The 15,217-nt window shown below is 33.8% G+C and overlaps 1 protein-coding gene and 1 long non-coding RNA gene across 2 annotated transcripts in view; one reads left to right on the top strand and one right to left on the bottom strand.

Annotated features, from left to right (window-relative positions):
- CNTNAP2 (contactin associated protein 2) overlaps positions 1-15,217 on the top strand; it is a 1,164,016-nt gene that overhangs the window by 455,824 nt on the left and 692,975 nt on the right. The window lies entirely within an intron of this gene.
- On the bottom strand, positions 1,509-7,683 carry LOC125180175 (uncharacterized). Its single transcript, XR_007158528.2, has 3 exons — positions 6,838-7,683; positions 5,094-5,175; positions 1,509-4,335 (listed from the first exon to the last, which is right to left on the bottom strand). It is a non-coding gene; the product is annotated as an uncharacterized lncRNA (long non-coding RNA).

Below are 15,217 nucleotides of genomic sequence, written 5' to 3'. Positions count from 1 at the left end.
CATTGGTCGGTCTGGTCAACTGATGCAGTCACTCCATTGTTGAAGGCCACCAGATTGGTCAGGCATGATTTGCCCTTGATGAAGCAGTGCTGATTGTTCTTGGCAGATTTTCTGGGATTTCAAGGACTCAGGAAAGCTACTGATTCTTCCTGAGCCACTGATAACAACTGGAACAGCTTTTAAGGGTCTTTAAGACTGGATATTAAATACCATATTTGGGAACAAAATATGCATTTGTCATCCTCTGACTTCCCTTCAATATAAAACAACTTTATCTGAGGCAGCTGTTTTTGCCTTTGCAAGTACGATCAGGGATCATATTATTCATTTTATTTAGGAACTGTAATATCTCTACTGTATGAGAGTACAATGAGAGTATCTGGTGGTTTTAACACCTGTGGGTCAAATCTTGCTTCTGATAGTCAAAGGTTTAATTCAGTTTATCTCAAGATTGCTTAAATCACCATCTCTTGAGATTTGAGCAGATGCTGGTTTTGGTATTCTTTGATCTTTTGTACAGAAAATCTAAATTATAAAGGCTTTTCACTTCTTTTGTATTTCTTTTAATCTAATCAAGATTTTATGGTTCCTGCCTTTCACTTTACAGCTTTGATTGTCACACTTAAAACCACATGCATTATTCCAGTGCACAAAATTCAATTTTCTCCCATCTTGTACTGCTTCAATGGCTTCAGTCTTAATTCTGCTTGAAAAAATGAAAAAAAAGCTTCTGAGGTATTACAGTGACACATACACTTCTTTGTCACCTGACATGATAAGTGAGTAAAGGAACACGTACCCATAAGCACTCCACTTTATTCCAACCTGTTTAAATAGAGAGTGATTTAGTGCCATTATACTGGTGTAAAACTGTATTTGATGCAGGTCCAATTGCTAAGCAATAATTATTTCTTGTCTAGCCACCCTCATTTATTTGCCTTTAGGAAAAACATTAAAATATAAAATGAGTGTTAAAAAATATCCAATGGAAAGGTTTCAAATACTAATATTTTTGTTGAAAGTGTGATTCTTTCAATTTCAATAACATGTTTTTTAATAAAATGAAAAAGAACACAGAGAATTTTAACAGAATTAACTGTTTATGTTTTTAATCTAAAAATTGGATTAAATGTAGAAAGATGTGTACTGAATAAAAATATAATAGACAAAAGTGTTGACCTAAGAGTAAACATTTAAATGTTGTCAAAACTGGACTTTCTTTTCAAGATACAAAATAGATTTAAAAAAAAAAAGGCTTCCAGGAAATTGTTTTTCATTGTGATTGTTCGAAACTGAATTTAGTTGTTGAATTTTCCTTAGAAAAGTAATTCTGATCTTTAAACAATTGCATTTGGTACTAGATAACTAAGACCGATACAGAACTCTGTCAAATTAAAAGCTAAAATACCATTTGTATTATCTTTAAAACAATTTAATGGAATTTTCACATCCAATACCTATGCACATTATTTTGAAAAACAGTGATGAAACAGTTACTTAGTATAAAATTCATAGCAGTGGGTCTTATAGTAGTCTAGTGCGTCTTTGAAAGTGAAATTGATGACTTTCCAGTGTCAGGTGCTTTACCATGTAGTACTAACCTCATGTCTTGCAAAATTAATATAACTATGGTCTGGGTTTCTTTTTTAGTTAACATTTTAAATGTCTGGATTTTTTTTTCCACGCTTTAGCAAATGTAATGTAATTAGTATTTATTCCATTGAAGACTTTGAATTAACACTGAGGATTGTGATAAAACTTACACACGCGTATATTTCCTGGGATAATTATGGGGTGATACAGTCTGACCATAACTTGGTTGTTCCACAATAAAATAAAGCACCAAGGTATAGACCAGTGAAGCTTCCCCACTGAGTGATTTGTGTAAGCTCTTTTTTTTTTTTTTCCGTACTATGAATCCTGAAGAGTAGCAACTGTTAAGACAAAAGTTGAAACATGCTTGCTGTGTAAATGAAGACTCAGAATCCCAGCATATAAAAAAAGCTTCCCTTAAAGACTTGAACAATCTGTTCTGAAAATTCATTGCACATGAGGAAGGGGATATCACTTAGGATTATAGACAAACCCCAAAGATATGGTCTGTAACAAAAAAAAAAAAATCTGAAACAGTGGTGTCATAGTTCATTATAGATATTATATTTAATTTTGGTTTTGTAACACAGGAAGGGAAAGAGCCTTCCCTTACCACTGTGCCTAACAAAATATATATTTTTACCTGGACATAACACTTCTGTCTCATTAAAATAAGTGTATTTTTCAATGGACACTTTCTAAATTTTTCTACCATGTTTACATGTTAGTAAGCAATAGTACTATTGTGCTATGCCATTTTAATATTTTCTATTTTTCTACTTTAAGTTCAGTCCCCAATATCAGGCCTACAGAATTATACCTAAGTGTTCATGTAATTACTTTTGTAGGTTTATTAGAGTAATAGCAGGGTTTTCATGGACTTTCTTTTTTAATTTATATTCACGTTTATTTAGTATGACAGTAACGTGAACTAAGATATTGATCCAATTTTATACTCAAGCTTTTTTGGTCATCTAGCTTCAGTGTTTCTTTCTCTCTCTCTTGTTTGTTTGTTTTTAATCAAGAAAAAACACTTCAGATTGAAGTACAGGGGATACCAAATGAGTTTCATAAAACTCATTGCACAGTCTTACAAGCCTGATTTTTGCCATTTTAGAAGTACGGTCTTTTTAACTTGGTAGATGGTACAATACATGTGAAATAATATAAAATATTATAATGTGTAAGATCAAGCAGACAAGAAAAAAAAATCATGTAGAAATATTTCCTTCATTTGCACATAAAGTAAATAATTCTTCCTCAATTTATCATCCATTTGAATTTTTTTTTTTTGAGCGATCCTTGTGAAAATCCCAGAACACATTTGTTTTAGATGCAACGGGCAGTTCTTCAACCTTCTGTTCTTCATCTTTATTCTTTCTATTTGCCCACTGGAGTCTTACCACTTTCAGATCTCTGTCCAACTTCAAAAAACTATGCAAAGATTAGCTCCTCAATCAGCTACACAGCTTTAACACCCTGATTTCACAAGCAGGAAATTAGAATACAGAGGAGGTGTTTACTACAACTAAACCAAATGTTTCTGAGACTGTTCTCTAAGCACTGGGGCTAGCTGGACTCAAGCATCCAGTTGTCCACACCACCATACTCTCCTACCTGCTGAAGTACACCAGCTACACAAGCTACCTGTTGGGAATGGCCTCTGACCCACACCAGATCCAAACCATGTCCATTGTTTGAAACATGGCCAGCTGCCATCATCCAAAGCTCTGCCAGCAACAATACTAACCATAAATAAAATTTGTCTAATTTAATATTATGTAATGACCAAGTTCCCATTCCATGTGAGATTTATTAGCATGCCTTAATTTATTAATACAGGCAAAGCCAGAGGGGTTAACTGGTTTGACCCTAGAAAAAGAATTTGTTGAATTTGAATTTGTGTTCTTGACTCATAGTCCTACAGTTATTCCTACAGACTATATATATATATATATATTATTTTTTTTCCATTTGTGATTATTAGAAAGTATGTTTGATTTGTATTTCAGTAACGTAGTGTATTTTAATACACCAAAAATGCTGTGAAAATGTACTGTCCTCAGGCACTTTTCCTCAAATAATTAAGCCCTCTTTTCTGGAATTTGTTATGTAATTTGAACGAAGTGTCCTATTTAAAACACCCCCTCCTCCTTCATGCCCATTAACATGATTAATAAGAGGCATTTGAACATTGCATATTGAATAATTCTTCATAAAATGTGGTTGAAATTATTTGAATATAGTTTAAATAATGTTTGCACTTGTTGTGGAAAGAATACTATTATGAGTTGTTTGTTTGTTTATTAAAAAAACACTTTATAATCTGGGCTTGAAGAAAGCAGTATAATCAATCTCAGATCACAAATATTGAAGAAATGTTTCATTTTAGTAACTCACAGCCCTGGTGAATTCTAGCATTTTATAGGTTATGGCTTCCTCTGGCCCAGCCTCTTGTGGGTCATCAGGACCATCTGTGGACGGGTCATTTTTGCTATTTTAAATCACCAAAAAAGTTTGGAGGAACACTAAATCTCTTTTAAGTGGGCTGTGAGTTGTTAATAGCACAGTTTGGAAGTCTGCTATGTGTTACAAAGTAGTGCAAAGGTACCAAAAAACATGGGTTACAGAGCATTTCTATAAGGTCTCTAAATAGCTCTGCGAAGAACTTCCCACAGTAGGTGTTGCATACTCGTTGTTCCACAAGATGTTCTTTACACTGCATTTTCTGGGCAGAGCTGCCTACAGAATGATAGAAGAAACAATTAGGACAGAGGTGTTTGAGTTACTACAGGGACAGGCACTGAACACTTTTCCAGCTAGGCATATTAGGCTACTTTGAGTATATTTATGAACTGCACTTACTGGGGAGAAAAACTAACCAGCAGAAATGCTTTCTACAATTCCTTCTAATATTTGCCTAAAAATGCCATACACAATTCACATTTTTTTCAGCTCAAACAGCTTTTCCTCTCAGCTTATTTTGCCTTTATTGGATCATCTGTAACAAATACTGTGCTCAAGAGAGCCTGTTGGTAGCTCAGCACTCTTCATTTATGATTAATCCATGGCTCCTGTCACTTTCAACTTTGCTAGAATGTGGCAGGAGTTTGCACAAGTTGCCAAGACTTGAGAGAAAACAAAGCATCAAAGTATCCTAACCATTACTTGGGTGGAAATATAAAATATTTATACGTGTGAAATAAGCAATTTGATCGTTTAGTCACTTTTATTATATATCATTGTGTGAGCATTCCTGTACAGTCTCCTTTCTCTGCTAAATACAATTATTTAGTATACAATTGCCAAGAATACAAACAGTTGTATATGCTGTTTTTCACTAGAATTGATGATAAGCATAGCATTTATGAACTATAGTGTTGTTAAAACTCATGCAAATCTATAAAAAACAGCATTGAACTATAGTGTTGTTAAAACTCATGCAAATCTATAAAAAACAGCATTGCCTTCTTTCTTGTGAGTTTCTGAACAAGTCCCACCTCAGAGATCTCAGGTGCTTTTCTGAGCTGTCCTGAACAAGTCCCACCTCAGAGATCTCAGGTGCTTTTCTGAGCTGTCCAACTTTGAAAGAACATTTCAGTTAAGTTGCCGATAATTAAAACAACAAAGCAAAACCAATCATAAAAGGCAGTTTTAAAAGTCTGTACTATTAAAAAGCAGTAAGTCACAGCTCAGTACAAGATATATTACTATGCTGTCATGATGGATGTTTGCTGGGCACCTGAGGCAGACAAAAAAGCAAAATTGTGTGCAATCTGCTGTTTTTTTTTTTTTTTTGCACTGATGCTCCCATTTTTAAAAGGGAGCTGCAATAGCAGAGCATTCTACTGCTGCCACAAATTGGCCTGACCAAACTAGTGGGCTGTTTAATCTCATCAACATTTCCTCCTACATGCAAACCTATGAGAAATGTTTGCACCTCAGAAAGGTGCTACTGGTAACAGAGTGCAAATCTTGTTACTGTGTATTCACACACAGGCTGTTAGAGGATCTAGCCTACAATATCCAGACAATTTCTTATATATTCTTTTACAAAGAGAGTAATATTGGATCTAGCTTTCAGAGTTTTCTAATTTTCATAGTTTTTCATGGATATAAACAAAAAAAAAAAAGAATTTGTTTTGTAACTGTGGAAACAAGTTGTTCTTGTAATTACTAAATGATATCTTCCTCTATTTTAACCTGAATAAATGATATTGAAATAACTAACAAAGTCTGCACAAACTCCATCACAGTTCAGGTGTTCTCCTGCCTTTAATCCTTCTCCATTTTAATAGGTCATATACCTTTGGGAAACATTTTGTGCAGACAGATTACTTCTGTGATTTCAGTATATGTTTACAAAAAGCAGTTTGCTATGGACTGTGAAATGTTAAAAAAAAAAAAAGTAGTCATCCTTATATATTAACACATGCTTTCCTCAGTAGTAGTCACAAATTGTCATCTGATAGTTTTGTATATTAAATATAACTTACTTATGTATGTTGGCCTTACCGTATTCACACATGCAAGTTTACAGATACAACCTGTGATAGACAAATACATTGGTAATATTGCCAAACTACTTAATAAACAGTAGAATTTTAATGGCGTTTATCATATCCAAGTGCTCCACAGGTACTGAGCTCCCCATTATTTCATTTAGTCTTGAAAGGGTTTTCCAGCATTCAGCATCTGCAAGATGTGCCATTCTTTGCTGTATAAGGGTCTCATTCAACGTTTTGCACTCAATTTCTTCAAATCTAATACTAAGTTTGGTAAAAGACAGTAGTGAACTAACTTCACAGTCTGACATTTAAAGCCACTGGGTTGATCCTTTGTAAAAAGACCTTTTTTTAACAATATCCTTCAATACTATTTCTTCTCCTGCTGGTATAATATCTTTTATCCTCAAATCGCTCAGTTTCAGCTGATAGCTTTCAATGCTCCAAACATGAAAACTACCTATCATTCAATATTTAGTACTCGATCAGGATTTTTTTTTTTTAACATGATAAAAGAAATTTTGTGTGATTTTTAAGGGATTTCCAAATCTTCAAATCTAAGTTACATTCATCTTTGTTTTCTACAATTAGGCTTGCTTAGGAAATTCAGCTTTATAACTTAAAAGGAATAAGACTAGTTTCAATAACTTTAAAATACTTTTTTTTTTATTAAAACATATACTTGCAAAGACTTCAGAAGTCTGAAGTATTAATAATGTAATGCAAATAAGTAACTTACCACATACCAAGTCACAGAAGATATCTTGAACTGTTTGAACTCACGTGGTGTGGTCCAGACATGAGAGTAAGTGTAGCATTTATGTGTTTCCAAAAGCAGATGGTAGGAGAGACTGGTGCAAAACTGAGAAGTTTCTCTTTCAAAAAGATTCCTTAAAATAAAGGAAAAAAAATAATAGGAATGGTTTGTAGCAATTTTACAGCTTCTTTAACTGATATCTCACACCAGCAGTAGTTGTTGATCAGCAGATGACAGGTGAAACCAATCGTCTGTATTTCCAGTAGGAGGCATGCAGTAACAGGTTGATGAGAAACACTAGCTTTACTGTCAAACGAAAATGAAATGGGAACCAAATGAATTCAGAGATATAACTGGTCTTTTCATAAACAATCCCTTTAAATATTTTTTTAATTATATAAAATATCCCAAGTTTAAAAAATAATTACCTGTTTGCTTTAAAGATCTGTAGTTATACTTTGGTTAAAAATAAATTAATAAATAAAATTATGCATTTCATACTTGTCATAATATATTTCCTATAACCCTAAGTATATGTTTCTAAGTATTGTGATATGCTATGAAAACAGAGAATAGTGGAGTCTTTACATGTATTTCAACAAGACTTGCATCAGGCCCACTGTAAGGAAATTGACTTTCATTTTCTTAATTCTTTTTCTGTGCATTTGATCTTTTTCTCCAAGATTGGGCGGAATGATTTTATAATTCCAACAGCTTGAACTGGCTTAGTGGTTTGTTTGGTATTGTTATGGTTTTAAGGGTTTTTTTTAATTTAAATTATGTAAATTATAAAAAAAAATATATATAGAAAAAGAAAAGAAAGGAAAAGAAAAGAAAACCAACATAAAGATGCTATCTGAATCAAAACTGCCTTTGTTGTTTGACACCTTTCTCTTTTTTGTGCATGTGAGCGTGGTTTTGTACTGTGTCAGGCTTTCACTCTCAGATTTCCTCAGCTCAATCACTGTGGGCAGCAGACCATGTATGCTTATGTATCTTCTGCTTGGCTTACTACTTGATGTTTGTGATCAAATGCAGCATTTCATTTCCAGTCTCACAGATGACAGAATAAAATGTAGAATGCATTTCTGCAAATGTCAGAAAGGTCAGGGAAAGAAAGGAGGATGGATACAGGATTGGTCTTGTTTTAGTTTCTTGAAAAATCAGAAACAATTATGTACAAAACCAAATGACTTCTTTAATCTTATATTTGCAATATTTGATATTTAAAAAAATATATTTAAAATATTCTCTTTAAAGCTATTCTGTTTTTTCTTCTATTTACATAACAACTCTCCCTCTTCTTTCCTTCCTTTTTTCCTTACTTCCTTTTTTTTTTAATCTGCTATTGGGCCTGTGTTTTTGAATTTCTAGAAATTACAGGAATCGTTAACATGATCAAAAAATTAAAATCTTCAGGTTACTGCGTACCAACACACTTCAGCATTTTAAAAGAACATACTGTTTTATTATTTTTTTAAATTGCTCAGCATTGCTGTAAGGGCATAACTAATTCATTCAGCAAATACATTCAAGGTGAAGAGCTTTTTAGTCTTCTGATCTAGTATATTGAAAATAAAAAACCTTCATAAACCTTCCTAGTTTCCAAGATTTTCATTTGTATACTGTAGACCTGATTTTACAATATTAGAATGATTGCCAAAATGCTAGTTCAGAACTTTAAGTTAAAGATGGAATCTTTTTATTTAGTTTTTCAACTTTTTTCAATTGGTGGACTTTGGTGGAGAAAGAGGACAATTCTAGATTTTTTTTTCCTAAAATTGCACTACTTCTAGAAATATCAGAGAGTAGCATGAAAATTTTAGTATTACTGCTTTAAGATATTCACTTTTATCTTGTTCAAATCACTTAAATTAAAAAAAAAAAAAGTATTTTTCTCCTGTTTTCTCCTGTTTTTTATTCCTGTTTTCTGCAATTTTTTTTGCAATTTTAATAGCTTTTTTTTTTTTTTAATCAGTTATGGATGAATTATTGCCGAGTAGAAATAAATGAATCCCAAATGATATGAGTCTTCTCAGTGGGCAAGGCCTTCATCCTGTTTGTTCCTGTTTGTTGGATGTCAGAAATACAAGTCTTTATGCATTTGTAATACATATTTCATTCCATGGAAAGACATTACAGTTGCAATTTTCAAAAATAAATATTTTCATCTGATCAGTAAAAGTTTATCAGTCTTGTCTTTTGATAGTATTAGGAAAGGACTAGGAGAAGAGCACAGGTGACAGTAAGTTGATTAAAATAGTGACAGATTTATTGTAAAGGAATTAGAATTGAGATAATGAAGGTCATGCTTGGGAACCTTAGCAAACCTGATCACTTGAACACCTGAAAAAATAAAAATAAAAATAAAAAAAAATTGCATAAGCAAGCATAATTGACCTTCAGTGCTAGATGTTGTTAAAATTATCTTAAATTGGCTCATTTTCTTTTTAAAGAGGCAAAGATAATATCAGTCCTTTTTTTTTCCTAATTCTGTGTAGAAACAGTTCTTCACACGCACATCTATTTTAGTAGAGTGAAATTACCCCTGATTATCTTGTTTTTAAGTTTAAAAGCAATCAGATTCCCTTAATTTGACCAGAGTCAACATTTTAAATCTCATCAATCTGGCAAGAAAAGGTCCCTTACAAAGTTGCTGTTTGAGTGAGACAATCTGAACAGTCTCTCACTGGTATTTTAAATTTGAAACTGGCTAAAAACACTCTGCTGCTACCTGGGGATCATTAATAGAATTTGAATAACTTCAATTTCTCTGAGCTGTAGGTGGATAATGATAAAACATATAAATCTGCTATGTCTGAAATATGTTAAAACTACCTGGAAGGAAGTAATTTAAATGGCTTTTAAACTTTGCTTTCCTTCAGATTCTTTTATAAAAAAAAAAAAAAAAAATCCTGTTCAGTTTTAAGTTTCTTTTATGTTGGTTTGCAGTGTTTTGTTTTTATGTTGCTAAAGCAGGGACATAATTTTCAAAATACCTGTGGCAGCGGAAGGAGTGTGGCAGACAGAGCGGGCTTGCCTTATGACTAGGGCATAATACACGATGTAACCTTTCAGTGTTTGAGTAATTATACTGGTGTAGGATTCTGTCCAAATTCAGCTATAATCTTGGCTCCCTAAGCCTGCTCAATTGCAGTCTTCAAGGAGGTGAATTCTTTTATAGCTTCCCCCTTTGGAAATACGAGCTCTGGGAAGGTGTACGGTATACCCAGCCTTCTGTGTATGTGTCTCCACAACCCACAGACTGAAAATTGAGTGAATTGCCTTCTGTAAATTGAGAATTTGTGACCAAGTATTCCTGAGAACTTTTTCTTTTCTTTGGTGTTGATCCACTGAATTTTTTTGGATGGCAAATAGTAAATCAGAACTGAGGGGGGTTTACTCTGCAATAATGTATAGAGAAGCAAACAACCTTTTTCCCCATAGGTTTAGGAAGTAATAATCAGACATACGAGGGGCTTTTGCCTGTTACTCAGTTACGAACTTCTGACCACGTTATTTTTAATGGTCAGTCAGGAAGAGGGCTAACTTCCAGCCAGATTCATCTTCTCAAGGTCATTTTTTCATAATTTTGTGAAGTTTTTAATTTTCAAATGGAAATTCTGAATAGGTAATGGAGTCATTCTCAGGTAAACTTTAAAATGATTGCAGTGTTAATTCAACTTGTGATGTTAGGATAGTCTGGAAGAAAAAATAATTTCAGTGAAATATTTTAATGTAATAAAATGTCATATGGTAAATGTCTATCTTGGATTTGTACAGGGTCTGTCTGGGGTCTGCCTATAGTAGGACTGCCAGCATGTACTATTTTAGAGTTTTGTAAAGGTGAAAGATGTGATTCACTTTGTGTATCAGTCAGAGGCTGCCTTTACAATCATCCTAGGCACACTTCACAAAAGCAGAGACAGGTATTAATGTGTCCAAAAGCAAGACTTTTGAAAGAAAAATATTCTATAATAGTTTAATATTTACTGATCTTATTCAGGCCATTAGAGATTTTTCTTATCTAAATGTCTTCATTTGTTATTTCATTTAAGATTAAGTATCGTACATTTCTCAACACAATTACTGTATGAAAACTGTTAGTTTAAAGGAACAAGTGTCTTGATTGTGAGCTTCTCACTGCAAGGTCAGTGTCATCTTTCGTCTCTCTAAAGTATTTAAAAGAACAGGGCTCAGGCAATGCACTGATTGGTCTTGAAACACAAGCCAATTGTCCTTATCCTGATTCAAGCTTTTTTGTCTCTACTGAAGTGGAAAAATGGTGATTTCTGATGCTGGATCTCTTTACTCAGATGATAAGGAATTTTATGTAACCAGCTCAGCTGTGTGCTGTCACTTACTTTGTCCATCTATTTTGATTGTGAGTGGTTTACAGAAAGAGAACTCATGATAATAAATCCCTAACACAGGGTAGATCTATTTTTTTCAGAAACATGCATAGGTTTAATAATGAGGTGATTTCATGGTCTGTATGGACCATATAGGAGCCTGGCTCTGTAGCCCCTCCACAGATATTTGAACAGCTTCACTCACAGTCATTCCACTTTCCCCCAGAGGAAAATATGTCTGTGCTACAAGTCTGGTATGAAACCAGTAATTGCTGTTTTTCTGAACTCTCCATTGCTGGATAATGTGTGCTTTTCTTTCTCTGTGCAAGAATACTTGTTTTTTCAAGGAAAAAGGAAAAAAAAAAAGATTTTATTCATTGTGGAGACAGTTTTTGAAATGTGTACTGTTCTGTCTCAAAAAAAACTAGAAGACAAGAAAAACTCAAGGTATATATACTTATGATAGAGTTGTGGTCCTATGGGCAGGTCTACTATTATGCTTGCTTTAAATGCAGCTGAAAAGTAGGTTGGAGGTCTGCATGGCTGGGGAGATGGACTTGGCAAAAAAATCTTATGTGAAGTTCTAAGTCTACTAACGTCCATGTACACTAGACATGACTTGCAAATAGCTTACAGTATGAATTTTTATATATCAGAGTTAGTGAGCTGGGAGAAAAAAAAAGGAGTGAAATAATGTGCAGATGTTTTCTATTTAACTCAGACATGAAAGTGTATTTATCTGCATATTGCTACTTAAAGGAATCTCATCATTGGAACTGCTTTTGCATTTTATATAGTTTTTGGAAGCATCTTTTGAAGGCATAGGCAGAATAAGTTATTTAGGGCTACATCCTATTTGTGTTCAGACATGCTGTTACTAGGGATGTTAAGAGATCAGTTTGATATTTTAGTCATTCCTAAAGTCAGGTGGAGAACATCATCTAGAGAACAGATTCTCAGGTGGAGAACATCATCTAGAACCACCTAGAAATCTAAAGTGAGGTTTTCTTGGTTGGTTGAGGTCTTTTTTTTTTTTTAACTCAACTCTGGATTTTTTTTTTTAATCTCAACTTGGTTGGTTGAGGTTTTTGTTTTTTGTTTTTGTTTTTCTATGTAAAGACTGTCACTGCCTAATTTCTAATAAATAAAATATTTTGTCCCTTATCCATGTTTTTAATTTTAATGAGAGGTACTATTGAGTGCCATAACTGATGATTGTGCAACTCTATGCACACCTTGGCAGTCTTCCTGCTTACATGCATGCAGTAAACCCACCTATGCAACACTGATTGGCCTAGGACTCTCAAAATAGAAAAAGATTAGTGGCATACAAAGACTGTAGTAGTCATATACCTCTAAACTGGATTTCTACTGCATCAGGTAAACTTCAGAAACTTTACCTTTATTTTGCACAGTCCAGACCTCTAGAAATAGAACAACAGTTTATGGGATTTGTGTAGGAGTCGTATCAGTGGCTTGCTCTGTTTTATAATACTTCAGAGATTTTGTTAATTTATTTGACATTTTCAGCTAGATAAGATGTAGCATCATTGAGAGCCAGGACTTGGACCACTTATTAACATAATTTGTTATGGTGGATACTCGGTGTCAAGTTGCATGGGAACTTACTTTGGTCAACTGAAAAGTATGAAAGTTCTACTTTCATACTTTTTGCTTCCTTGTTTCATTTGCAATGTATAGGTCAGCCTGCAGTTCATCATGCACTTAAAAATTAGTTTCACTAAGGTTAGTTTTGAGCAGAAAACAAAATATCTGAAAGAAAAATGTTATTTAATTTAGAATGGGGAAATTACATCTGAAAGTGGCTTTCTTGATCTGAAATTTAGGTTATAGTTTTACTTACTGTGGACTCACAGGAAACTTCACGATTAAGAAAGACCAACCTGGAGATTTTAGGTGAAGTCTTGGCCCCATTTAAATGTTCCATTAAATTCAGTAAGAATGTATAATCCTTGTGCCTGGTGATTGGAAACTCCATTTTAAAACACGTCTTTACTGTTAGCATTTTTGTAGTTCTAAAGAGCTATCAATTGTTCCATGGTGCATCGTATTATCTGGTAAGATGCTTGCTTTCACACCATTAAACCAATAAACAGAAACTATCTGAAGACAGGAAATACCAGTCTAGATTAAAAGTAGCTACAGTGTAAGTTACAAAGCTAGATGAAAGCAGAGGGGAAGGGTCATATATAGGTGGCAGATACTTCCAGACACTGGTTAAGCATACAACAGTCCAGGCAAAAAAAAAAAAAAAAAAAAGATGAGTTTGTAACTTCTGAAGGAGTTCAGTACTCTGATTCGATTCCACTCTGATCTGAGTGGAAACCACCTGCTTTAGAGTTTTCTTAGGAAAGGGAAAGCTTTGCAGGCACCCGAATGCCTGCTTTAAAGTCCCATTTTTTCTGGTCATATTCTGAATGCCCGAATGCATCCAAAACAGTGACCAGGAAAATCCTGGTCATCTAAAGTAGAAGCAGTACACAGTGGAAAGTGTTTTTCTGGTACTAGGAAACTAGTAACAACTTCTTCTCTGTCAATGTTAATTCTATAAGTCTTTGCAGATATTCCATGGCTGACAAATTTGTGTTCCTTGACTGAAAGATTCCCATTCAAATTTTTTTTGAAGTATTCTTATCACACATAAAAGTTTAGCTGAAAATTGTCCTCTCTTTCCACTGTTGAGAGAAACATCCATCCACTTAATCTTTGTCAATAGTATTCTAGTTTGGAATAATATTAGTGTTTTGTATTGAGAAGTGATTTTTTTTTTTCTTTAAATGAATATTCATTTGAAGATTTTTTTTTATTTTCCAGGAAACCTACAGTGGCTCAACTAAGACACAGATTTTTCTGTTTCAAATGAGCTTTGTGAAATTCCAATTTTGTTCTAAAGTGCTTACACAAAGGAGACAAGGAATGTAAAGATTTTCATCTCTAGTGTATAAGTGAGGTTAGTAAAGGGGAAAGATTAAAGACTACACATTTCTTAAGTGTTTTATTTGAATAATTACTTTCAAAAATACTGGCTTAAACACACTGCCCAGAGGAACACAGAAAGCCCTTGATTGTGATGGGAGTCAAATCCAAATCTAGTTTCTCATTCCTTCTCCTCTTTTGTTCAATATACTGTTTAAGTCTTTTTAATATTAAATTCTATAAAAAGGAACTGTAAATTCTTTTTGATACCATAACAGCGACCTGTGTATTTGAAATGTCAGCTACATTTATGTCATTTATAGAGTGATCTATATATGATGTTATGTTTGAAAGAAGCCTGCAAATTTCAAGTGCTACTGAAATGGAGATCAGTGCTGTAGGGTTTAAACTAGTTGCATGTCTTTACAGTTAGCATGTTTGAAGAGCTATCAGTTGTTCCATGGTGCATTGTATTAACTGGTAAAATGCTTGTTTCCACACCATTACACCAACATCAGGACCAAGACCTTTGGTTCAACCTGAATATAGGTTTGAGTGTGGGTTTGAATGTAGTGACATGCAGCTATTAACCAAAATCTGTTTAGTTCTCTGTTTCCAAATTAATTGGGTAAATCCTCTTTTCTCTACTATCTAGCATGTTAATCATATTTGTACCCTTTCTTCAGAGGATTGCTGTACCTCCTTAGTGCATTACTTTACCCTTTGTCTTCAGCTCATTAACCTGGTGCCTGGTGATTGGAAATATCAGCTCTGCGGTAGCTATAAATAATGTTTAAATGAAGTGATGACCTTAAATATGCATGACCTGTATTTCAGAGGCACATTCTTACAGTTATGGCAGCTAAAGTCATGAGCTCACAAAAGCAACCGCTACACATCTTTTGCAGTAAGGTCTTGCAATGTGAAGTACTGACTGTTTACTTAGAGGCTAATTTTGGCATACAAGAGTGAAAGCTTTTATCATTTACAGAATATAACGTGCTACCAATTTTCTCCCTACCCAATTCATACAAGTTAGGAGCAGGTAAAATATTTGCTACAAGTTGAATTTT

The sequence above is a fragment of the Anser cygnoides genome, chromosome 2, assembly GCF_040182565.1.
Source record: "Anser cygnoides isolate HZ-2024a breed goose chromosome 2, Taihu_goose_T2T_genome, whole genome shotgun sequence".
Lineage (NCBI taxonomy): Eukaryota > Metazoa > Chordata > Aves > Anseriformes > Anatidae > Anser > Anser cygnoides.
Note: the sequence above shows the minus strand (reverse complement) of the source record. Positions and strands in the feature narration are given on the sequence as shown.